Source organism: Mauremys reevesii, linkage group 3, assembly GCF_016161935.1.
Source record: "Mauremys reevesii isolate NIE-2019 linkage group 3, ASM1616193v1, whole genome shotgun sequence".
Taxonomy (NCBI): domain Eukaryota; kingdom Metazoa; phylum Chordata; order Testudines; family Geoemydidae; genus Mauremys; species Mauremys reevesii.
Window position 1 is genome coordinate 72100287 of NC_052625.1, and position 26079 is coordinate 72126365.

Consider the following 26079-nt stretch of genomic DNA (forward strand, 5'->3'; position numbering starts at 1 on the left):
TCCTTTATTTAAATTCACTTGTAAAATGTCACAATTCCACCATCTTGTTTTCCCTATTCTCTCCTTCCCCACTTAGCCTTCCCCACTCTCTGTTTAGATAGCTTTATATACAATAGTTAATAACAATGTCATGGTCATGAAAACAGTACTTAATTTTTTTATGCTCTGGTCAAAATCTTTTGTTGTTGTTTTTTTGTGATGGCATATGAACAGATGATAAATTAGGTCTGGAACTTGGGAGACCCAGGTTCAATTCTCATTTCTGCAACAGACTTCCTTCACTTGGTCTTTTTGTTCCTCAGTTCCATGTCTGTAAGATGGTAACAATAATTCCCTATCTCACCAGGGTTGTTTTGAGGATAAATACATTAAAGATTGGGAAGTGCTCAAATACTATGGTAATGAGGGTTATATAAGTGCCATGGCTAGCTGTTATAATGGTATTAAGGACTGTCACAATAAAGAGAGTCATTGTGATGCTGTGTCTATCTTTATGGAATACTTAAGGGAGGAAGAGTTCAGTGGTTTGAGCATTGGCCTGCTAAACCCAGGGTTGTAAATTCAATCCTTGAGGGGGCCATTTAGGGAACTGGGGTAAAAATCTCTCTGGGGATTGGTCCTTCTTTGAGCGGGGGGTTGGACTAGATGATCTCCCGAGGTCCCTTCCAGCCTTGACAGTCTGTGATTCTACAGATTTGTTTTAAAACACAGTTCCTCAAATTAAATCTTTATAACATGTTAAAGACTTTTGAGTTTTCAGAAGATAGCCAGGGTAAATGAAACCAACTGCCCAGGTTTGAGAACAGCTGTAAATGAATATGTGGCACAAAACTAACAGAAGAAAAACTGTGGAAATGAATTAACAGACACAGCTAAAACAAAGATGACCTAGAGCTGCCAGCGGTGATTCACTGTTGACGCTTCTAGCATTAGCTGGCGATCACCTTCTTGGTAAGTAAATTTGCTGCATAAGTGCATAAGCTATTTTAATTTTCAGAAGATTTTAATGATTGAAAAGACAATTAAAATTTACAGTAGCATTTCAAATCAATATGGTATATGGACTGCTGTGAATTTTCTCATCAGGCATGTTGCCCTCAGGAAGCAACATTAACTTCAACAGCAAAGTGTGGCTATGGGGTCATTAATCATCAGGTTCAGATAGTGTCTTTATGGCAGCTCCAAGTGCTCCTCATGCAGAAGATCCTTTAATAGTGGTTTAGATATTTAACGTGCTATTCAGACACTCACTAATGAACTTTCACAACCAACCACCCTTTGAGGTTGGTATTTATCATCCCTGTTTTTCAGATGGGAGATCAGAGGCAGAGAGGTGAAGGAACTTGCCCAAGCCCACACAGCAAGTCAGCGCTAGAGCTAGGTGGCTTCAAAACCCTGTGCTCATTTCTCTAGGGCAAAGAAAGAAAAAGACTAGGAACCGCAATTTTATCAAGGGAAAAAATACAAATGGAAGATGTTGGGGTGGAGAGCAAAGCTAAGGAGAAAGAAAAAGAGTGAGAGCAACAAATGAGAAAATGAGCTGGATAAGAAGAAATGTGGGAGAAAAGAAATAAAGTAGAAAGACGTCTATTTATGTATACTAATGTAACCTTCACTTTAGTAGCACTCTCAGAAGTAAGGTGCACTCTGAGTGCAGCCTGGATTCGAGTGAAGCTCTCTGCACCAGTACAAAGTGCTTAGAGACATTGTCCGTATTTGTTCTTGAAGTTTGTTGCTTTTCTCTTTTCCCAAGTCAAAGGAAGGTGGTTTTTTTTATCTCACTCAGCCCTTCCTCTCTCTCAATCAAGAGAAGAATGCAACATAACAGAGAGAGCTCTGTGGCATCACCCCATCCACATCCTACTGGCCCTTCACCCAACCCTCTGGCCCTCCCCTATGGGAAAGGAGAAAAGGAAAAGATTGTGAAGGAGGCCATAGCACAAGCTGCCTGCTATGGCTTAATCCGATCTGCTGAAATAGTCCTCAGAAGTTCTGCCACACCTACTGAGAATGAGCAGTATTTTAACTTCTGTGAGGAGTGGAGTGACCTGCCTACTTTGGATCAATCCTCCCAAATAAGGCCACTTTACCTGTGGCTGGTCGGGAAACCTTGTCCCACCCACTACTGTGGGTTCCAACCCAGGGATCCTGTACACAGCATCTACGTACTGCTTATTCTCATCTGTCGCTGCAATTTCCCATGGCCTCTTCCTACAAGGCCCCTCTTATCTCCAGCCTTCTCTCAGGGCCAGTGTCCTCAGTTCCTTCTTTCTCTGCAGTCCCAGATATGTAAATTCAGCCGGCCATAAACTCTGACTACTTCCTTTGGCCGAAGAGGTGTCCCCTTCTTCACTTCTCTAGTCCCAGCCAGGAACTAAGATCCTGCAGTTCCTTTTATATGAGCCTGCTGGATTCTAACTGGCTGCTTCCATGAGGCCTCTCTAGGCAGGCACACAGGACCAACCTTCGTTTCTTCTCTCCTATAACTTCACTGCTTCCTGGGGTTCGGTGTAGTAGGACCCTAGGGCATCATGTAGGGAGCCACAAAGGCCAGATACACCCTGTCACTAAGTACTGAGCTTTTGCTTTCCATCAGAACCATGCTATTGTGTCTGTACCTTCCAGCCCCACCCATTGGCCGTACATAGGACCCAAAGAAAAATAGAGCCCTCAGAACTATTCGTTGTAAATCTATGCTTTGGCAAGACTTCCAGGGTCACCTTTAGAGTCCTCAGGGATGAAGGAGGAATAGTCAAGTTTGAGATCTTGATGAACTGATTGCTTTAGAAAGTATTGCTTTTCCTTCTTTTTCCCTTTCACTAATAAATTTACCCCCCTAATTTCTTGCACTAAAGTTCTTATCATTCCTTAGAGCACTGTGTAAGCTATGCCGTAGCTTATTCTGGGCGGCTTTGTGACACCTTTGTAGGCACGGCCCCACAAGAGCTGGAAGCACTATGTAATAACACTTGTAATAACTGATGCTCCAGTTGCCAGTGAATAGATGAGTTCTTAAACCAGGTCAATACCACTCCAAAAACCCAGAGCCCTCTTAGACATCAGCTAGCACTGCTCTAGTGGAGTAAGGGTTACATTCATATAAATCTCCTCCCAACCAGGAGAGGAATGCACACTACAGAGCAGCGGTACAACTGCTCTTCTGCCCTGGGGCTACTGTAGCCATTGCACTTTCATCTCCACCCTTAAAGTAGCAGATTCATTGGCCCTGGCCCCCACTCTCCCCTTCCCAATGGCTCTGGGTTCCATGTCACACTGGGAGTTGCATCCCTTCTGCCCTATGCAGCTTCCTAAAGTTGTGACCTCCTGTCCTACATCCCCCTCCATGCAGCAGTTAAATACTATGATGATGGGTGCAGATTAACCCTAAAGAAGAGAGTCAGTGGAACCACAGTAGTTCTTCTGTATATGAGGCTCTCCAATCATAGGGGAAAACATTAATGGGGGCGCATAGGGTGAAGAGATTAGATTTTGAATGAAAAATATTACTTAAAATAGTATAAAGTGACAAGGGGAAATATAATTGAAGAACATTTATCCATATATTTTAAAGCACAGATATATCAAAAATGATCGTGCCTATATCAAGGCTACCCTAATGGAGCTTTAATTTACATGCCATTGGCATTGATTTTGTGTGAATATGTACTCTCCTTTTCAATTAAGAAAATCCATAACTGCCACCATATTTTAATTTTAATGTCTTTTTACACAGCTCTTTGTTTACCTTATTTTCTCTTCTATAACATTAACACTTTTTTTGTTAAAAATGTGTGAAAGATTAATTTGTAGAATGACGGGTTATGTGGGTGTGTAGTACAGGACAGATGGAAGGGGAGTAACATGACAGTTTTCTTCTGCGGCATCATTTTGTTTTTACTGTTGCAAGTGAGCAAAGTATAACTAAAATGATTATTTCTTCTCTGGGCAAAAAGAAATAAGTGGTAGATTGCCCTGTTCCTCTCCATGGCACATCTTTATTATCATGCAGCTGCATCCCTGTCCAACATAGCTGGCAGGTTGATAAACATTTGTTTAAGACTTCAGCTTGTCTGTTTGATTAAAAAAAAAGGAATTTATATGTGGGATTCCTAATTCTTGACTATGGAATAGAATGGAATGTACTTTTATTGAATGAACAGGGTAATTTGGTGATTTATTAGACTTCTTTCCCTATGTGATACTAGCTGCTTTTGCATTATGCACCTAAAACTGAGAAACCACGCAAGACTCATAGAATATCAGGGTTGGAAGGGACCTCAGGAGGTCATCTGGTCCAACCCCCTACTCAAAGCAGGTCCAATCCCCAGAGAGATTTTTACCCCAGTTTCCTAGATGGCCCCCTCAAGGATGGAATTCATAACCCTGGGTTTAGCAGGCCAATGCTCAAACCACTGAGCTATCCCTCAAAGCTTTTTGGGGTACAAAAGCTAGCTACATTCAAGGAAGAGGGTTTTTTAATTGTTAAAAGAAGACTGTCAAAGGTAGGGTTGTTCTAAGGCCAAATTTTAATTTACACATAAGTATTGTAGGAGTTTGGTATAGTAAATGTCCTTATTGAAGAATAAAGCAATTAGCACTGTAACTCACTGTCATCTGGCACATACAGGCATTCCAAGAAAAACTAAAACATTGAGGAAAGAATGAGAGAAATTCAGGACAGCATGTGGGAAAGGAATATGGAGGCTTCTTTTTATGCCTCTCTTAGGAAAGAAGAGAAAAGAGGGGAAATCTATTAAAAACTTCATTTCTTTTTCCTTTCTCACTTTAAACTGAACCAACTTGTAACATAAAGACTTGGGGGGGATTCAAATTAAGCTAACTACTAATCTTCAGTTCAGATGCCAGAAAAATGATCTTACAAATTTATATGCTTCTAGAGTTTCCATCTTCCAGTGAACTCTGTGGGCACTTTTAATGGGGCTCCATGCATCTGTGTCTCATGGCAGGAGAAAGGCCTTCTTTAATACACAGTACAACCGATGGAAGCAAGTGAAGTTGTTGCACTTTGCCTTTGCAACTGCTGACTTTTCCAGGTTCAGATTTGCAACCTTAGCACTGCATCAATAAAAGTTTTCTGCATTTAGTTTCCCTTTAAAAAAAGAAAATTAGAAGGCAAATATGTTCTTTCTTTGGCAAGATGAAGACAACTGTACTTTGGCAAATTCATAGGTTTGACACTGTACCAAGGTAGAGATCCCCAAAATCTTGTGATGGCATTATGGTATTGTGCAATTCCATAATACCACAATCAGTGACCATGCAATTAGAGCTGTGTATACTGAAAAATCAATTGTTTCCATCTCATTTGTTCTTTAAAGAGTATTTTAATTTTAAATAAAATTGAAGTACATTTCAAAACAGTCATTTTGAATCAAAACGTCAAAGCATTTCATTTTGAAAATGTCAAAATGAAGTGTTTTGATTTTTGTTGGTGGAAACAATTTGGCAAATTTGGTACAAATTCATGAAACGTTTCAATCAACTGGAATCTATATTTTTCACTGAGAAGAGTTTTGGTTAAAACGTTTTGCCCGGCTCTACATATATATACATTTTGCCTGGTTGGGTGTGTACACACACACAGAATGAGTGAAGTTATTTTTAATTACCCAACTTCGTCATTTTAATTTTTTTAATGTGGAAACAGGGAGTAGAGAATTATATTAGAAGTCTGATTGCTAATTTACCATTGCCTAATAGGGTTTTCTACCATTAGAATCATGTGAAGAGGCTTGGAAGGATTAGATTTTTATCAGTAAATGTCGATAAGCATCTAGTTCATCATATACACACAAAGCGAAGAAAACATATTTACACTGAGAATCAAAATTTATAGGCAGGCGAAGTAAGAAAAATGCTGCTTGAGAACTATGAGAGTCAAAACCCAGTGATTTCAACCTTTTGAATTAGACTCGGTACAAACGAACTAGTAAATGAACAGTAAACACAGATATGATTTGTTAATTTAATGTATATTTTGACATGTGATGTCGACAATGTATTTTAATGGTTTATAAAGCTATAACTTTTTTAATCTAAAAGTCCACTGTCAATAAATAATAGTCTGACCCCCTCCATTGTTTCCTGAAACTATGAAAATTTAAATAGGTAAAAAGCTAAAACAGGACTTAAAGCCCATAATTCTGAACAACTGGTAAAACTGAAACTGAAATCTAAAAAAAGTTTTAAAATAAACATTGATATTGTTTGTTGAAATTATAAGAAAAAATCAAATTCTACCAAGCATACATACAAATTGATGATTTAACACATCAATTCAATCTCTTTTCGATCTCTAAGTCCATGTCCATTTCACCATTGCGGCAAGATTGTCCCATACAGTACATTTTCTAGTGCTTTGTCCAGTTTAGTTTTAAAAGTCCCAAGTGATGAGGCTTCCACCAATTACCGTGGGAGACCACTGGGGACATTAAAGGCATGTCTACACTTCAATGAAAGACCTGTGGCTCTGAGCCCATCTCAGTTGACTTCAGCTCACAGGACTAAAAATAGCAGGGTAGCTGTCCAAGATTGGACTGGACCCTGGGCTCTGAAACCTTGCAAGAGAGGAGGGGTCAGACTCAGGTTTAAACCCAAACCTCATTACTGTCCGCACACAAATAAGAATATTTTTTTGGCATTCAGTTTAAATGTTTTCTCTTAGTTTCCTTTCACTAGTCCTAGTTACATCCCAGTCTATCAACTAAATAATTCCTCTCCCTTCTTGTCCTTTACATCCATCAAATGTTAGTAGTCTTACACCCCAAATTCAGTTGTCAGTTAAACATTGCCTATTTTGCTCTTTTAATCTTCCCTCCAAAATCCATTCAGACTCTGGTCATTTTTGGGCTCTTCTCCAAATTTTTTCCAGTTTATCAATATCTTGGACTCTCGGTCTTTAATGAGGCTAATGAAGGGCTAAGGAATAGTGATAGAGGGACCGATGGGAATGAAGATATGGGGGTAAACATTACGGTATCTGAGGTAGAAGCCAAACTTGAACAGCTTAACGGAAGTAAATCGGGGGGCCCGGATAATCTTCATCCTAGAATATTAAGGGAATTGGCGAGGGATATTGCTAGCCCGTTAGCGATAATCTTTAATAAATCCCTAAATTCGGGGATTGTACCGACTGACTGGAGATTAGCTAATGTAGTTCCTATATTCAAGAAGGGGAAAAAAAGTGACCCGGGGAATTATAGGCCTGTTAGTCTAACATCTGTAGTATGCAAAGTCATGGAAAAAATCTTAAAAGAGAGTGGTTCGAGCATGAGGCGATGGCAACTGGGATAGATTACAGCATGGATTTACGAAGGTAGATCGTGCCAAACCAACTTGATCTCCTTCTTTGAGAAAGTAACAGATTTTTAGACAAGGAAATGCGGTGGATCTAATATATCTGGATTTCAGTAAGGCGTTTGATACGCATGAAGAATTACTGGTTAAATTGGAAAAGATGGGGATCTAAATGAAAATCCAGAGGTGGATAAGGAGCTGGTTAAAGGGAGACTGCAGAGGGTAGTATTGAAGGGGAACTGTCCGGTTGGAGGTTACCAGTGGAGTTCCTCAAGGCTCGGTTTTGGGTCCGATTTTATTCAATCTATTTATTGCTGACCTGGGAACCAAGAGTAGGAGTGGGCTGATAAAGTTTGCGGATGACACCAAGTTGGGGGGTATTGTCAATTCGGAAGAGGATCGGGATATTCTCCAGGGAGATTTAGATGACCTTGTAAACTGGAGTATTAGTAACAGGATGAAATTCAATAGTGAGAAGTGTAAGGTTATGCATTTAGGGATGTCTAACAAGAACTTTAGTTATAAGCTGGGGGCGCACAGTTGGAAGTAACGGAGGAGGAGAAGGACCTAGGAGTCCTGGTTGATCGCAGGATGACTATGAGTAGGCAATGTGATGTGACCGTTAAAAAGCTAATGCGGTCTTGGGTTGCATTAGGCGAGGTATTTCTAGTAGGGATAAGGAGGTGCTAGTCCCGTTATATAAGGCATTGGTGAGACCTCATTTGGAGTATTGTGTGCAGTTTTGGTCTCCCATGTTTAAGAAGGATGAATTCAAACTGGAACAGGTACAAAGAAGGGCCACTAGAATGATCCGAGGAATGGAAGGCCTTTCGTATGAAAGGAGACTTGAGGAGCTCGGTTTGTTTTCCTTAACCAAAAGAAGGATAAGAGGAGATATGATTACACTCTTTAAATATATCAGAGGGATAAATACCAGGGAAGGAGAAGAATTATTTCAGCTCAGTGCTAATGTGGACACGAGGACAAACGGATATAAACTGTCAGTCAGGAAATTCAGGCTTGAAATTAGACGAAGGTTTCTAACCATCAGGGGAGTGCAATACTGGAACAGCCTACCGAGGGAAACAGTGGGGGCGAAGGACCTCCATGACTTTAAGATTAAGCTAGATAAGTTTATGGAGGGGATGGTATGATAGGATACCGGGCTTAGTCAATAGGTCAATTAAGTGCCACACTGGTAAATAGTACAATGGGTCAATGGTATGATATAACCTTTTCCAGAGGGTTTGGCTGGAGAGTCTTGCCCGCATGCTCGGGGTTCAGCTGACCGCCATATTTGGGGTCGGGAAGGAATTTTCCTCAAGGGAAGATTGGCAATGGCCCTGGAGGTTTTTCGCCTCCCGGCATGGGGCAGGGGTCGCTTGCTAAGGAGTGGGTGGATCGGCTTATGTGGCCTGCATCTTGCAGGAGGTCAGACTAGATGATCATAATGGTCCCTTCTGATCTTGAATTCTATGATTCTATGATTCTATGAATTAAATGCCCAGAACTGAACAAAATAGTCCTAGTTCAGTGACACCAGAATCATAGACAGGGATTATTAGCACTCTGCTTTATAATGTGCCTTTGTAGCCTCAAATCCCATTAGCCTTTTTTGTTGCCATGTCGCATTGCAAACTCACCTCTATGGTTTAGCAGTACCCAGAGAGGTGGTGAACTCTAACAGGAGCAGGGAAATCACCTCAACCTTTCTCCTCAGATCGATGGCAAAACTGTAACAAGGAGCTCCCTCCTAGCAGATCCCTGGAGAGCTCAAGCATACACTTCAGTAGTTGGCATTTCTGCTTTTCTCTGTGCGTGCACACATTTCTGGCACTGCTGTTTCTCTTTCTCCATTGTCAAACAATGATGCTTTTCTAAAAAGATTGGTAATCCTGTCTCAGCTATACAGGGTGTCAGTATTCTGTCCTTCATCTACTGTGTCACTGAGCAATGCTTAGTCCTAGATCAGCTCTTTGACAAAGGGGTAAACTTGCTTTGAAAAGCGGTGGGGGTTTTAAGGCCCCATCTGCAGCCCAGCTCCCTTTCAAATTTAATGGGTAAACAGGGACAGCTTGGCTTCCAGGACACCCCTTTACTGCAGAATGTGTGTCATTGTCTCCTGCACTATAACTGCACCATTCCTACTTCCTCGGAGGTTGCCAGAGGGAAGTGTGAGTTGTGTGGTTGCATGTGGCAGTCTTTTATCGAGAGCTGCCTCCTCAGTGGCAATGTAAGTTTTCCATTTTGAAAGCCAGTTGGAAAAGATTGCAGTGGTGATAGTGAAGCGAGCCTTTTGGGGAGGGAGATGAGGTGCCTCTTGCCATAGGATTGAAAGAACTGGTGCCCAGCTGGAAACTTTTGCACTTCCTCTGAAAATACATAAACCATAAAGCCATATTTTGGCTGTCCACACGGGATTAGAGTTGCATGGAGCTTGAAATGGGCAGCAAAAGTTTCTAGTTCCTTAGAGCAGCAGCACCCTAGCTCCATCACCACCCCCAGCCAGCCATACATTCCAGTTGCCAGCAGAGCCTCAAAGCTGAGTTTGACATGCCCAGGGGCTTCCTCCAGTTCTGGGGTACATGAGGTTGGGATGACTGAGCAGAAATAAACCACAGGAACAGGCAGGAAGATATGTTTGCCTGTAGAGACCCTTCATAAACATGAACCAAACAAGGTATAATGAGTAACAAACAAAAGATCCCCAGATATTATCCTCATCCTTTCTCTCTAGCAGCCTTTTTTATAGCCTCCCCTTAACACAAGCCTTCAAGATAGAAGGGAAGGGGAAGCAAGAGTTAGCCCTAGGGAGAACTAGGTTGTGCCCTTGTATGCTGTCATAAGGGAAACATTAAGTGTGGTCACCTCTCCACTCTGTATGCAAGCCTCACCCCATTTTCATGGGTATTTGTTCTGCACTCGCTATATATCCCCAATACAGCAGCAGGGAAAATCTAGCCTTTACAGTGCCTGGCATTCACCTAGGCTGTTCATAGGCTTTGGGTGGGTTTTATAACACCCATTAACCCGCATACAAACACTTTCATTTTCCAGGGGCAGAGTAACTTTCCTTTGTTATGTTTAAAGGATAAGTCAGAGCTACCTGATATGCCATTGACTTAAAAGCTGGCCCTTGTCAACATACTCTTGATGTCAGTCATTAGTGGCATAATTGGCTCTCTTGGTATAGGTGAATGGCACAATGTGTTTTCTCAGCAGAAATAGCTTTAAAAAAATCTAAACTACTTTTTCCTTTGTAGATAGTTCCAAAGGAAGGCCTCATGGCTGAGAATTAAGTGCCAGTACCATTTTCAGCTTGTAGTTAAAATAATCCTGAAATCTCTCTTCAAACCACTTTGAACATAGTCATAATATACATGTGGTAAAGGGGCAGAGGGAGTGGACAAGTGCAGTTGGAGTCTAAACAAGAAAAATAAATCTATGAATGTGTGTTATCATTAAAAGAATTAACACGATTTCTTGTAAATAGTAGGCTAGAGAACAAAGCAACTTCCTTACCAATTGTTATACCTAGAAGATACCAGAATATGGACTCTGTCAAAAGAGCAGTGAACTGGTGCACGTTCAAATAAACAAATGGCCTGCCAAAGTCAAAATATTGTGGGGGAGTGAGAAGATTGCCAAATAGCATGATAATGTTATTATGCCCATTACAATCTTCAAGAGATCCCTTCTGGTTGTGATCAATGCACATTGTTCAAATTAGTCCTCAAACTACAAACCAATATGACTATTTTCTGCTTAGTTTCTATAATGCTACTGATCTGGCTATTTGTGTTTAACTGTCTTATTCTCTCCCTCAGATATTACAGCCCAAATCCTGAGCAGTCCTTCCTGAGTGGCACAACTTTCGAGTTGTAGCCCAGGGGCTGGGGAGAAAGGTGGCTGTGTGCCATCTGGGTGTTGCAGAGATTCGAGAGGTGGTCAGCAATCAGATCAGACCCCAGCATAGGCTAGACTAGAGTATCTCTGGAGACTATTTTGACTTGTGACTGCTGCCCGTGGCTCCCCATGGAGCTGTCCAGCAGATGAGAACAGCCAGAACAGAGAATGATCCGGATACACTTCACTTCCCATTTCCACTTTATCCCCACACTAGGGGCTATGAGGGTAAGTGGCATATGGCCATTCATACCACAAAGGAAAATATGCTCCACTGATGGAGCTCCCAGCTGGTCCCATCGGCTTTAAAGGGTCTGGAACATGGCCCAGAATTGGATCCTACAGCTCCAGAAGTCTTAATTTCTATTTTTCATATTAATTTCAACAATTTCTCTTTAAAGTTGGTTTGCCTTTTCCTGTTAACAAGAATGATTTTTCCTCTTCTCTCCACAGCTGTCGCTATTAAGTTGTCTTCGTGTTTCATACTTACTGGGCTGTCTTGCAACAGCCATGAAAAGGTAAGGTTTTTTTTTAATAAGGACCCTGTTTCCTTGGGCCACTAGTAAGAGCAGCTTTGAAAAACTATTATACATTTTCCAGGCACAAAAATCTACCATCCTACCTATAACATGAAGATGAAACAAATATTTTACTTACCCATTGAAAAAGTTCCTCATCCCAACCAAGTGGGCAAACAGCATTTTTCATAGATTTCAAGGCCAGAAGAGACCATTAACACAGGCCATAGAATGTCCCCAAAATAATTCCTTATCAACTACTGATGAGCAAGTGTCACGCCCTCAGGATATGCTGAGCCAATGATTTTGTTCTGATGGCGTGAGGCTTGTAAACCAATATTGTTCATTAGAATCTGTGTGGGTGAGTAAACGCATTGTGGAACTGAACACAACCAGAATTCTTCCTCTCCATCGAGCACATGAAGTTACCTTTAAATTTCAGTTGAAACAAGTCTTATTACTTTTAATCCAATCAGGTTTTTTTTATAATTCCCCTCCATCCTGTTATTTTTACTTCAAGCACAGACTAGTTACTGAATAGTTTCCACCCCTGAAGACCTCTACTGAGTTTAAATCTGCCACTTTACGAGGTACCCATATCAACTGGGAGTGGAGACTAGTGAGGAAGAGGACAAGGAGAAGGGACCAATATTCAAATCCCAAGGGAGCAGCATGAGCACAGGTAACTGTATGGAAATCTAACATTGGACCTGTGGAGAAAGCAAAATCCCACAGCTCTTTTTCCATCTAGATGCATACATGAAAGAGTCAAATGTACACAGCACTATTAACAGCCAGTAGCTGAAAGAATATGCAGGCTTTCCCAGCCACCTGCAGAAACATCCACCATGAGTAACTAAGCTCAGATTTGTTCACTTAGTTGCTCTGAAAGGAAAGTTACTTGTATGGGGCAAAACTGGTCTGATTGGTAAAAAGATAAAATATGAGGGTAATCTTATGGTGATACAAGGATGACATGAAACCAGAGGAGCTGGAGGATCACAAAGAGGAAGTATTGTCTGGTTCAAATCACTTGAGCTCATAAATCTTCCCAAGAATGACACCTCCAATGAATCTTGCAAGTATGATATGAGTTTCATGTAAAAACAAAGCATGGCATTTACCTGACATTAATTCCAAGACCCATAGGAAGCATACAATAGAAAATGCTAGAGTTAGGTTCCTGGCCGCTAGCTCACACCTAAACCCACATTTCCTGCAATACTATAATGAACTCCTAGACTAGACAAGAATCATCACTTATAGAGGAAGGACTGTTCTTGCAGTTAATTGGATAGGGACTCAGGAGATCTGTGGTCTGTTCTCTGCTCTGTTGCAAACTTCCTGGGTGACCTCAGATAAGCCAATCTCTCTCTACCTCAATTCTGTAGCTGTAAAATGAGGATAACACTTCCCTATCTCACAGGGGTGTCGTGAGAATGTTTGCAAGGTGAGGTGCTCAAATACTGCAGTGATGAGCACCATAGAAAAACCTAAAATACATACAACTTATGAACATTTATTGTACACTGCACACTGAGATCTGCCAACATTAATCCCAAAGAATTACATACTTTAGGCCTGAACATAACATACTGTATGCAGTAACTCACATAAGAGCAACCCATATGCTAATGTTAATATGCCAACTGACATGGTAAGCCACAAACATAAGGAAGGATTGGATTTCAACTGATTTTTTTTTTTTTGTATTCCAGTTATTCCTCAGGCCCAATAGTTTTATTTACCTCCATCTTCTCCCCTTCCCTCTCTAGGCATTTTTGCTCTTCCTAATGCATCTTCTACTCCTCACAGCAGATTTCATCCTGGATACATCCTGCCCTGAAGCTAAATCTTCAAACAACTACCGTGACCAGATAGGCCAGGAGAAACAGAAATAGAAACCCATCTCCCCCTGCTGTAATCTAGGTCACTTGATGGCCTACTTTAGGGTTCTCACTGAACTCTGGGTTCACTCCTGCTGGGCAACGAAAAACACTGAGAACAAGTGGGTGAATTAAAACACACCATTCCAAGTGTCAGCTCTGACTCCTCAGGATGGCAGAATCCAGGACGTGCTGACAGAAGGTTGGTTGTATTGCATGTGATCTGGAGACCAACATTTTTATATCACTTTCAGGACATAGTAGTTGTATCCCGTACTATCTACTATCTGTCATTGTGTGATGCTAACAACTGGGTTTATTCAAGGAACCGGGGAAAACCTCCCAACATTGCTACAATAGGATTTAAGCTTGAAGGTCACTTTTGAAAATGAGACTTAGATCACTTACATACTTTTGAAAACGTTATCCATGGTCCATAAGAACAATACCAGTTTAGCTGTTCATGAGCTGGAGAGTTATCAGTGCTCATGCCTGCTCAGATATAGAAGAGAGCAGTGGGTTCTTAATGACATAAGGGAGCCATGAATGAACAGTGTTTTACTTGACCTTAAGAATACTATTTCAGTTTAAATCCTTCAAAAATGTATATTTTAATCACTAACAAGGTTGTTCTTTCTATTATTATTATTCAAATGTTTTCCTTGGATTATCTTTGTGTAAAATTAATGCTAGAAGGTGAGTTATTAATTTCAGGATTAATATTGAAAAATGCAGTGGATGGAATAGTGCTGTCATATTAAGTTAGAGATGGTCTGGGAAGACAGGGTAAGAATCTGGAGTAGATTTAGACTAGGGTTCCAGAACTATGGTTCAATGGTAATGAAGTTTTGCCCTCTGTTCTAGAGAGATTTTGCATGCATCCAAAATGAGGTTCCAGTTCTGGCCCATTTCAAGTTAGTCTTTCTGCTCTCAAGAACTTCAGTGGTTGAGTATACTGCGTCAGATTGTGGCTATTCAAACTTTCCATCAGGACCCAGTAATTTTCTTATCATACAGTGGTTGCACCACGGCAGGGTGCCCAGTGAATGCTAATACTAAGTCACAAAATTGCACCATCATACTGCAGACATCATAATGCAATTTCAAGCTATCACACTGCATTTATTTTGTGACTATTCTACAATAAAGTGACTCTCCCCAACTCTGACAGCTCGTGCCACTGAACACAATTGCAGATTGACCCAATTCCTTTTGATGTAGGAAAGAGTACAATGTCCTTGTCAGCCAATGACACAGCGTCAAACATAGTGAGATCAAAAGGAGAGTTTATTTTGTAAAATCGAGTAGCTTAATAACTGCAGGTGAGAAAGATGTCACCACATACAGTAAATCTTTAAAGTGCAGTGGTCTACTGATAGTAAGTGTATGAAAATTTTGAACACAAAGGCCAACATAGAATCATGATGTTGGTTACTACAAGAACAGGGCCAATGGCTACCTTAACAAATATCTTCAAGGCAGTGCACAGTTGGAAAACAAAGAATGAGAACAACTACTGATCTTTAGTTGAAATAGGTGCACCACCTGTCCAATTGCTCTGGTGGACCAGTTTGGAGAGGGAAGGGAATAACTCCTGCTCCATTCCTCAGAGACAGCTCCCTTGGGCTGAAGACACTCCCTCATATAGTTATCAGGAAATACAAGATGTTTTCAACTGGTCCTATTCTCCTATCACAGCTGTGTGGGTCCCATTGCAAATATGAGATCTTTCATTCCCTGGTAAGTACTTGAAGGAGTATCTTCAACCCAGAAGGCCTCACTCTTCTCCCCAATTTCATTTTGCAATGGAGTTCTGCTGCAAAGATGCCTTATGACCACAAAACTCCTTTGACATATCTTCCCAAATGTTGGTAGACTCGTTGAGCATGATCACTATGGCTTCCCCACCTCTTGGCATCATTGCCAGGATCCCTAAGAAAGGGGTGGGCTTAGGTACTATAATACCATAGCGCGTATCCTTGGACTAGATAGAAGCCAGAGTAAATTTGTAGCTTGAGAGACAAAGGAATCTTTCTGAGCAAGCACTTTTAAAAGTAAATTTGGGCTGGTTAATCGGTTTCTGCATAAACACAGGTGGGTTCCAATTATGAACTTCCTAGGCCAAATTCTGTCCTCTGTGTTCTTGCAACACCCACTGAAGTGAAATGTATTGCAAGACTGTACGCTGTAAGTCAGAATTTGTCTCCCTGACTTTTGAGGATTTAAACCTTAATGCTCTATTAACACTGTTTGGGGCATTATAGAAGGAATGCAGATCAAGGCTCTATGCTAAAATGTCTCTTCAGATGCCTGAAAACACACTATTTTCCAAATGATCCTCTAGTGCTATATAATATCTGGAAACTGAAGTAGAGTAAAGAAGTCAGTGGTTGGGTCTCCATGGTCTGAAGCAATATTTTTGAGCTGTTCACTCTCTTTCTATTTAAGTTGCAAAGCAATCTTTATAAAGCTGCTATAATTCATCTACACCCCATTTGTTCCTGTAGCCAAATGGAACATTTAGCTGCTTTACAGGATTCCTCCTTGCTAATGAAATACCAATTAGTTTTTGCACCTTATCATCATTATTATTTATTTCACTTTACAACTTTACCTAAAAGTGCCCTGTGAAATTTAAACGACTGCATTATCAATTCAATGCTATATTTTAAATAAATAGTTCGGCTAAATGTAACAAGCTGCCATTTGTACTGCATGCACCTATATTATCATCATTGTAAAGCAGATGCAGAATGTAAGACTACTGGAACAATCAGCACTGTAATTTGCACAGTAACATTGTTTTAGACCTAATTAGTGCTTATGCAGATCCCTTACAAAAATGTGAAAACTGCACCAGGATGTAATTGTTAATGAATTTAGTGCAAAGCACATCTGCATAAATTCCATTTCAGCAAAAGAGGGGCGGGGGGAGTTCAACTGCTATTTGCTGAAGAGCCAAAACATTGTGAATTGTGCCCACTATGTTTTAGCCTTGCACTGCTGGCTTTGATATTTCAAATAAATACTACAAAGTTAAAGCCTCCAGCTGCAGACCAACCCATCTGTAGATGTTTGTTATATTTGGCAGTATTGTAAAATGATTTGCCTTCCTGCTGGAAAAAAAATCAGGTTCTCTCAGCAAAAAAACAAAATTGAAATACTTATCAGCCAAAAAAAGTTTTTTAAATATTCTACAGGGGTCAGGTGACAACTTTTGGAACATCAACTGAACTGGTGCTGAACACAGTTTAGCTGCAAGCTTCAAAGAAGACCAGCTGTGCTGCTGTCTGTTTTAGAAAACAGTGGTTGAAACCTGCTCCATTCTCCCAGTGTTTTCTGTAGCGTAGACAAAACTTTAGAACTCAGCTTCGGTCAAAACCTGATCCAAATACTTCTGTAAGAAATCCTTATTGGAATTCTGTAGCTTCAGTCCACCAGTAGTTAGAATCAATATGAGTTATATTTGTATATGGAGGTCTTAAATAAAGCCATGATCCTGAAAACAGATGCCTTTGTGTGGACCCTCACACCTACAATGGCTTCAGTTAACTTCATTGTGACTCCATGAAGGCATCAGCATCTGAAATAGTACTACTTTTTGCAGACCAGGAGCCATGGCCTAAGTTTCAGGATAGGATGAACTTCCATAGTGTTTTAGTTTTAGCAAGTCTGTACAACATTATGATAGTTTTGTCTGGGTTTGTGGAGTTTGCATACAACATTGTATATAGAAGTAAACCAAAGCATTATACTGCAGAAGTGGTTACAGGGGAACATGTTGACTTGTATAGGTATAGTAACCATACACTCGACACCAAATATCCATCTTGGTCTTACTTTTGGAGTTCTTAATTCTTGTAAACCCAAAAATCCAGCCTTGACATTCCCCTCCTGTCCCTGATGTCATCTATGGTCAGGAATGGTCAGTTTGCACTTGATTGTTACTATTTAGCTCATAAAGCTGAAGACATGAGAAATTCTCCAGTATTATATGAGTTTTCTATCCAGTTCATTACAGGCATAGAGACCTATTGATCTAGTATGTCTAAAGCCCAAATAATACTTGGGCTTATTTCTCACATAATCATACACAACGATAAACGTTCTGTTGTTCCGTCACCTGATTGTAGTGTGATGGCCACCATCTTGGTTAACAAACCAGGGATTGAACTGGGGATCTTCAGATGTAAGAGCATGAATCTCTACAATGTAATCTCAAGAGTCAAACTCTCTGGTGGAGAGCTTTAACAGACTCACACCATCCATGCATCAAGCACAGAGGAAGATATTTAAAACACATCAACCAGTGGGTTTCATATTTCCTCTGGACAGAGGAAACTTCCCCTGAATGTGTGAGGCAGCAGCAGTTTGAATCCTAGACAAGCCTCCACTTGTGTGACAGCCACCAACTAAGCTGGCCCCAGGGGTTGAACCAAGGATCTCCACAGGTGAAAATATGAACCTTCACAGTTTGAGCAAAAGAGCCAGATAGTCTAATAGAGAATGTAACAGACTTGAGAACTTCTGAATTGGGAACCAAAGGAGATATGTAACATATGGCAGCCAGTGGATTACAATAGCATTGTCCTTTTACTGCCTTATTAGACGCACACTTCATTCTCCACTCATGCATCTATCTCCTCATTTATGAAGAAATGCCCTGAATCATTTGGTACAACTCATCCATGTGCATTCCAGTTTGAACCCACCAAAATGAACAAAACAACCAACTTAACCATGATCTTTTAAACTCCCTCTCTCAGTTTGGTGGTACTCAAAGTTTTAGGAATTTGCTCATTTTTGTAATGGGTTACTTAGTCTTTCAGGATCACAAGGTAGGTTTGGGTGGGTTTGTCTGATATAGAAAGGCTGTGGAGAAAAAGTCTGGACTTTTGGTGATGGGGGAACAAATGGAAAATAATTGAAGGAGGAGGAGAGATGAGGTGGCCAGAATAGAGAAGAATGAAAGGGCGGGAGGCCAGAGAGAAAGTGAGGGATGACAAAAGTGAATAAGAGAACAACGAACAAAATGCACACATGATCTGTGGGAGAAGCCTCCCTTCCCAAGAACTTCCTTTCTGGGAGTATATTCAGTGAACATGTTTTCACATTCATAGCAGGAAGACCAAGTTTTGGTTCCATGTCTAGTTGGCAGCCGGTATCAAGTGGAGTGCCCCAAGGGTCGGTGCTGGGGCCGGTTTTGTTCAATATCTTCATTAACGATCTGGAGGATGGTGTGGACTGCACCCTTAGCAAGTTTGCAGATGACACTAAACTGGGAGGAGTGGTTGATACGCTGGAGGGTAGGGATAGGATACAGAGGGACCTAGACAAATTAGAGGATTGGGCCAAAAGAAATATGATGAGGTTCAACAAGGACAAGTGCAGAGTCCTGCACTTAGGACGGAAGAATCCCATGCACTGCTACAGACTAGGGACCGAATGGCTGGGTAGCAGTTCTGCAGAAAAGGACCTAGGGGTTACGGTGGACGAAAAGCTGAATATGAGTCAACAGTGTGCCCTTGTTGCCAAGAAGGCTAATGGCATTTTGGGTTGTATAAGTAGGGGCATTTCCAGCAGATCGAGGGATGTGATCATTCCCCTCTACTCAGCACTGGTGAGGCCTCATTTGGAGTACTGTGTCCAGTTTTGGGCCCCACACTACAAGAAGGATGTGGATAAATTGGAGGGAGTCCAGCGGAGGGCAATAAAAATGATTAGGGGGCTGGAGCACATGACTTGTGAGGAGAGGCTGAGAGAACTGGGATTGTTTAGTCTGCAGAAGAGAAGAATGAGGGGGGATTTGATAGCTGCTTTCAACTACCTGAAAGGGGGTTCCAAAGAGGATGGATCTAGACTGTTCTCAGTGTTAGAAGATGACAGAACAAGGAGTAATGGTCTCAAGTTGCAGAGGGGGAGGTTTAGGTTGGATATTAGGAAAAACTTTTTCACTAGTAGGGTGGTGAAGAACTGGAATGGGTTACCTAGGGAGGTAGTGGAATCTCCTTCCTTAGAGGTTTTTAAGGTCAGGCTTGACAAAGCCCTGGCTGGGATGATTTAGTTGGGTTTGGTCCTGCTTTGAGCAGGGGGTTGGACTAGATGACCTCCTGAGGTCCCTTCCAACCCTGAGATTCTATGATTCTATGAAGTTCAACACTGGGTTAAATGGGCACAACTTCACTGAAGGCAACTGAATTGTGCCCACTTGTGCCAGTGGTGAATCTGGCCCAGCATGCTATAGAGGTTACAAGCAAATTTCCTTTAGGCAGGTGGCAAGTGCGAGCTTGGAGCTGTGCAGTAGAAGCTGTGATAGTTGCCTTTCCTCTTCTTTCCCGAGCTTTCATATAATTGTAGTTAGCACTTTTCATCCACAGATCTCAAAAGTGGGTATCCATCTCCTCATTTTACAGATTGAGAAACTGAAGCACAGAGAGAATAAATGAGTTATCCAAGGAAAGACAGCAGCAGAGCCAGCAATAGTACCAACGTCTCCTAGCTCCCAGGCCTGTTTCCAAGTCACTGGGGGCCATATACTGACAATAGCACTGAAAAATTTCTCATGCTGTTAGAGCAATAAATAACATTTCCACCTTTCTTTTCTAAGTTCTGGGGTCTCCTTTAGTGCTCAGCTCCTCAATCTTGCCTTTGTCTCTCATTGAACATATTCATATATCACACACACGTAATCTTCTTCACAAGACTAGTTAACTTTGTTCTTGACCCCCTTGAAGCAGCTCCTCATGCAACTTGAGAAGGTAGGTGAAAGTCAGGTAAATTCATGGCATCAGCTTGAAAGGATTCAAGATAGATGTTCTAAAGAATTACACAATAAATCTTTTAGAGTGACTTTTAGTCAAAAATGTGGCTGAAATTTTGCATACATTGCCCCAAACAAGCTATTTTCTCTTCCGTCTTATTTTAAGAGTACTGCTAAAATAAATTTTGCAATATAGAAAATTGTGTTTCTCTGCTCTCACAAGCCAGCACAAATGATAAAGAAAAAAGCTTCACTCATCACTTTCACATATTTTTCAAAACAGTTTGGATTTTAAAACATTTTACTAATAAAGTAATTTGCTACCTCCCCCGCTACCTCCCTCCTCCCCTCCCCCACAGCAAAAACTTGGTCTCATATCTCACACTTGATTTTTTTGGCATATATTTGCATACATTAGCAAACAGCAAGAGGATTAAAGTTTAAGAGGAAATTGTGGCTAGTGTGAAAGGGGAACAAAAGGACATCTGTGAAGTAGTCCACAACTGGCAAAGAAAGCTATTCCACCTCCAGTGCCAGCTGCAGGGGAAGTGGTGCCCACCACACCTGACAAGGACTTCTTTGTTTTGCTGAAAAAATTGGGAGTGCCGTTCTTTAAAGTGATATCATTTGAGATATAGAACTTTGCTTTTTTCTGTTCTAATCCAATTTTATACCATAATGCAGACATTTGGTAAGGAATTGGTTCCCCCTTTGATAAGAGGCAACGTAGAAAGAAAACCTTCAGAATGTGAACTGAGTGCAAATTGGTACAGCACTATCTTCCTGAACCTTCAGAGAAACTTTTGGGGGTTGAGTACATTTTTAAGAGCTTTTACTTTGTATGTACCTAGCTCCTTCCAAATGAGGATCTCAGGCAGTCCACAATTAATAAGCTTCACAACTCACCATAGCTCATCTGTAGGGCTCCACCATGTGGATGCAGGATCCACTCACACATCAAAACTTGTGGGATCATTGCAGATCTATTATTATCTCTATTCTGCAAGTGGGGAAACTGAGGCCCAGAGCAATCAAGTATTTGATCTTACTCCCATTAAAATCATTGATGGAAACAGGTTCAGGTGCAATGTGACTTACCCTAGGTCACACAGCAAGTCAGCATCAGAACTGCAAATGGAATCCAGATCTATTGACAGTCAGCAATATGCTCTAACACTAAGTGCACTGACTTCCACTGAATGCCCCATCTATTCTCCCTGAATAGCTGAGAAATGCAAGCAGAAGTGCCTCTTCTTTCACCACCACCTAGCCCCAGAGCAAGAGAGTGAGAGATGGGAGAGATGGTTAGATGTGTGCAGGGAGAAAGAAGAGACAGAGATTGAGAAAGGGGGAACAAAGAGATTGAAGGGAGAGATAGGAGGCCGAAAGCTGGGGATGTGAATAGAGATTGACAAGAACAGGTGGTGGGCCCAAACATGGATACAGGTAGGAGCAAGAAATAAAGTGGGATTTGAAGCAAGTTGGGCGTGATAAAATAAAGAGGAGCTGGGCCTGCTTGAATAGGGAAGAGAAAGAGTCAGGGGTTGGGGAGAACACAGTGAAGGGTATGCAAAGGAATAAATAGTGCTTTCTCTCATCCTGTCCCTTCCAATAACAGGACCCAGTTTTCAAGTTCTGAAATGGTTGATAGTGGGTTATATACACAGACACCTTTTCTGCTACCTGCCCTAACCCTCCCAGGCACTCTCAACATGCCTCGCAGAACAAGTATTGTTTATAAAAACAAATACTTTAAAAGTTTGATCACCTGACGTTTGCAGATCCCATAAAGAATGTCAGATGCATTTTCCTCTTCCTTTTATGGTCCCTGAAGAAAGCAGTGTCTGAAGATAGGCAGGTAAAATCTTTCTTTCCCCACGCCTTTGCTTTTCCCACATCCCCTACACTGTAGTGCTGTGCCATGATTCTTTAAGGAGGGAAATCTAAAGCTTAGTTCCAGCCTTGAATAGTATATGAATAATTTCAATGAGTAGGATTTATTGTACTCCTCCTCCCTTGGCTAACTAACTGCTCTAAAGTTCTCTTTACCTTTCTTGGCACATAGACTAACTTCCCTCTTTTAGACTTTGTTACAGATCACAAGACCAAAAGCAGTCCTGTGGGCTCCCCATCTAACATCAATGAACACATAATGGAGAAAAATAGCTGAATATTTTTAAGCTGCCTTTTCTATGTGGTTTGTTTGTGGCTCAAGCCCTTTCCAAACAGACCAAAAGCAGTATTTTTATTAAACCTGTTAGAACCTCTCTCCAGCCACTAAAAAACAAGACAAAAAAAAGTCAATCATCAATATCAAAAGACTCTCTCATAAAAAAGTTCCTAGGCTTTCATATGAAAACATACAACTAAAAGTCAAGACAAATTCCATGACTCAAGGCCCTTACTTGTTAGTTTGGGTTATTTTTAAAGTACTCTCTGACTAACCGACTAATTCCCATGTATTGGAGGTGCAAGGGGACATGTAAGTTCGGGGCATGCTTACTATAGCTAGAGGGTTCTTTTTTTCTTTTTGGTGAACAGTAAATTGGGAAGGGAAAGGATTCCCTTTTAAAAAATGAAAAATATGTGTAAAATTGTTGGCTTATAAAAATGCAAAATGTTCACTGGCAGCCTGAGTTCATTCAGTTTAAATGTGTAAGGGCACAGAGACTTTATGCAATAGGGACAATTGGTAGAGTTTTAGAAGTGGTAGAATTTTATTTATGCAACTAATTTAGTAGAAACGAGATTTAATTCTTGAAATTATAACCTGGATTTCTTTTGTTAATTTATCTCGTTTATGCCGGTATATTTCCAATTAGCATGTGACCCGAATCCAGAACTGTGAGGACGAAATAAGGTTGTGATCCTGCAATGAGCTCCATAAAAGTTGTACTTGGGGAGGTAGGGGGAAAGAGTTCTTTATCCATTAGTTAGTATTCTAACAAGCCATCAGAGGTGCTCCGACTATGAAAATTGACTGTAAAAATGGAATTGTGGGATTCTATATTTGTTTCTCCAGATAAAATGTACTTGGTTCACACACAAAAAGATGTTTTTTCTATCTGCCAATCTTGCAGACTGAGCCTGGGATCTGAAAGAGAAGCTGGATTCTTTCTGGCTGCCATAGAATCACAAATAATAAAGATCACATGGACCAAGTTCTTCACTCACTTTTCCCTGTGCTACCCCATCGTATTCAGTGGAGTGGTACAGGTATAAATATAGAAAGAATTAGGCCCTGGAAATGGAATTTAGCAGTTAATACTTCTGTGAATGATGCATGAAAAGGAATAAAATCCAGCTCCCTCTTCCATAATTGTTCTAAGTCTGCAGCACTGATCCACATGACAAGTAGTAAACACTTATTTTTAATTCACTAAAATAGGTAATATGGCTGAATATATGCAAGGAACAGATCTCATGAGTGAGGAGTGAGATGGTGCCATTTTACTGGAGGCACTTCAGAGCAGAAGTGCATTTTCATGAAGTTTATAAATGAAGGTACATATTTACTACACAGTTACAGAGGAAAGGGCTCTGTAAAAATGTACTAGCCTTTGCTGGACGATACTGAAAGTATATAGTCAGACAGAGCAAAATCATGTCAATATTCAGTGGGAGGGAGATGATTAGCCAGACACTGAATGATGATAATAAGCAGAGGTGATAAGGAAAGAACTGAACCTGAGGATAATGGGCCATTTTAGTGGCTTAATAATAAATAGGTGCATCTACTTTTAATTTTTCATTTTTAACTACCCTGTGTAGTCATTAGTTATTATTGCCATATTCTAGGTCCTACTGTGGGCTGATTCTGCATTTATACTTTAATAAATGCCAGCTGAAAAAGAAAACAGTACAAAAGAATCTATAACTTTCAACGTTTTAAAAATATTACAAGTTTTCCTTTATTTTTGCAAGTGCATGCTCTGTGGCAAACATGATTGCTGGAGGCTGCTCACCGTTCCAAGACTGTACTACACAGTGACCTTTCTTGAAGTGTACACAATCTAGTGCTGATTCCATCAAATGCTTCATGCCATGGCAGCCTTTCACTGACAGTGGAAGAAAAAGAAAGAATCCAGTCCAGATGTTCATCAAGTAAATGCAAGACTTCAATGTCATGAACCAAAATAGAAAGAAAGCAAGAAAAAGTTTACAGTGGAATAGTTAGCCATAAAGAGAAGAGATAATCATTTAAATGCCTTTATATACCCAACTAGTTCTTTATCTTTAAAGAGTCATTTGAGCTGCTAAATGAAGTGTAGCCACTTGTAGCTGGAAAGGCTGCCAGAATTAAATTAGTAAGAAACTGTTTATTCAGCCTGTTCAGACAAAAAATGAATTGTTTGATGAATGAGAATTTTTTAATGAATTAGCATGTCATGCCAGTAGTTTTTCAGTATAAAGACTGAACATTTATATTTTTCTTTTGTTTTGACATGGCTGCCCTACAATAATTGAAGTATCTGGGGTACTGCAACAACACATTTGATTATATGTTTGGAGGGACATAGTTGCAACTGTGGGTGGACAAACAGTATATGAAAAAACCTGTTTATTTACTATGTATTTCTGTAGTAGCTTTGATAATATTGTCTTTATTTTCAGCAACAAAAGCCCAATGTTTCAGCTAATGATAGATACTGTGGTAATGAAAATCATATAAGTGCCTCAAAAATAGGGTTAGTCTCCTTGGCCAAAGTCTTCACAATGGGTTTTGACAGAGATTTTAATAACAATGATAAGCAGCAATTAGGACCTGCTCTTGCAACCCTTACTCACGCAAGTAGTACCATTAACCTCAACTACTTTACTCAGATGAGTAAGAACTACCAGCATAAATAAGGACTGTAGGATCAGGCCCTTAGTGAGATAACTAATCGTTCACTTCTGGAAAGTTGTGTCACTCAATGTGCACTCAGTTCACTCAGTGTGCAGCGGCAGTCAAAAAAACTAACAGAATGTTAGAAACCATTAGGAAAGGGATAGATAATAAGACATAAAATATCATAATACCTATAAATCCATGGTACGCCTACATGTTGAATATTGGGTGCAGATCTGGTCACCCCATCTCAAAAAAGATGTCTTAGAATTGAAAACGTAGGAAAAGGGCAACAAATATGATTAGGTGTATGGAACAGCTTCCATAAAAGGAGAGATTAAAAAAATGGGAACTTTTCAGTTTGGAAAAGAGATAACTAAGAGGAGATATGATAGAGGTCTATAAAATCTTGACTTGTGTGGAGAAAGTGAATAAAGAAGTGCTATTTACTCCTTCACATAACTCAAGAACCAGGGCTCACCCAATGAAATTAATAGGCAGGTGGCTTAAAACAAACAAAAGGAAGTTCTTCTTCACACAACACACAGTCAACCGAACTCATTGCCAGGGGACGTTGTGAAGGCCAAAACTATAACAGGGTTAAAAAAAACAACTAGATAAGTTCCTGGAGGATAGGTCCATCAATGGCTATAAGCCAGGATGGTCAGTGATGCAACACCATGCTCTGAGTGTCCCTGGTCTCTGTTTGCCAGAAGCTGGGAGTGGATGACAGGGGAAGGATCAGTTGAGGATTGCCTGTTCTGTTCAATCCCTCTGAAGCACCTGGCATTGGTCGCTGTCAGAAGACAGGATATTGGGCTAGATGGGCCATTGGTCTGACCCATGCACAGCAGGTATAAT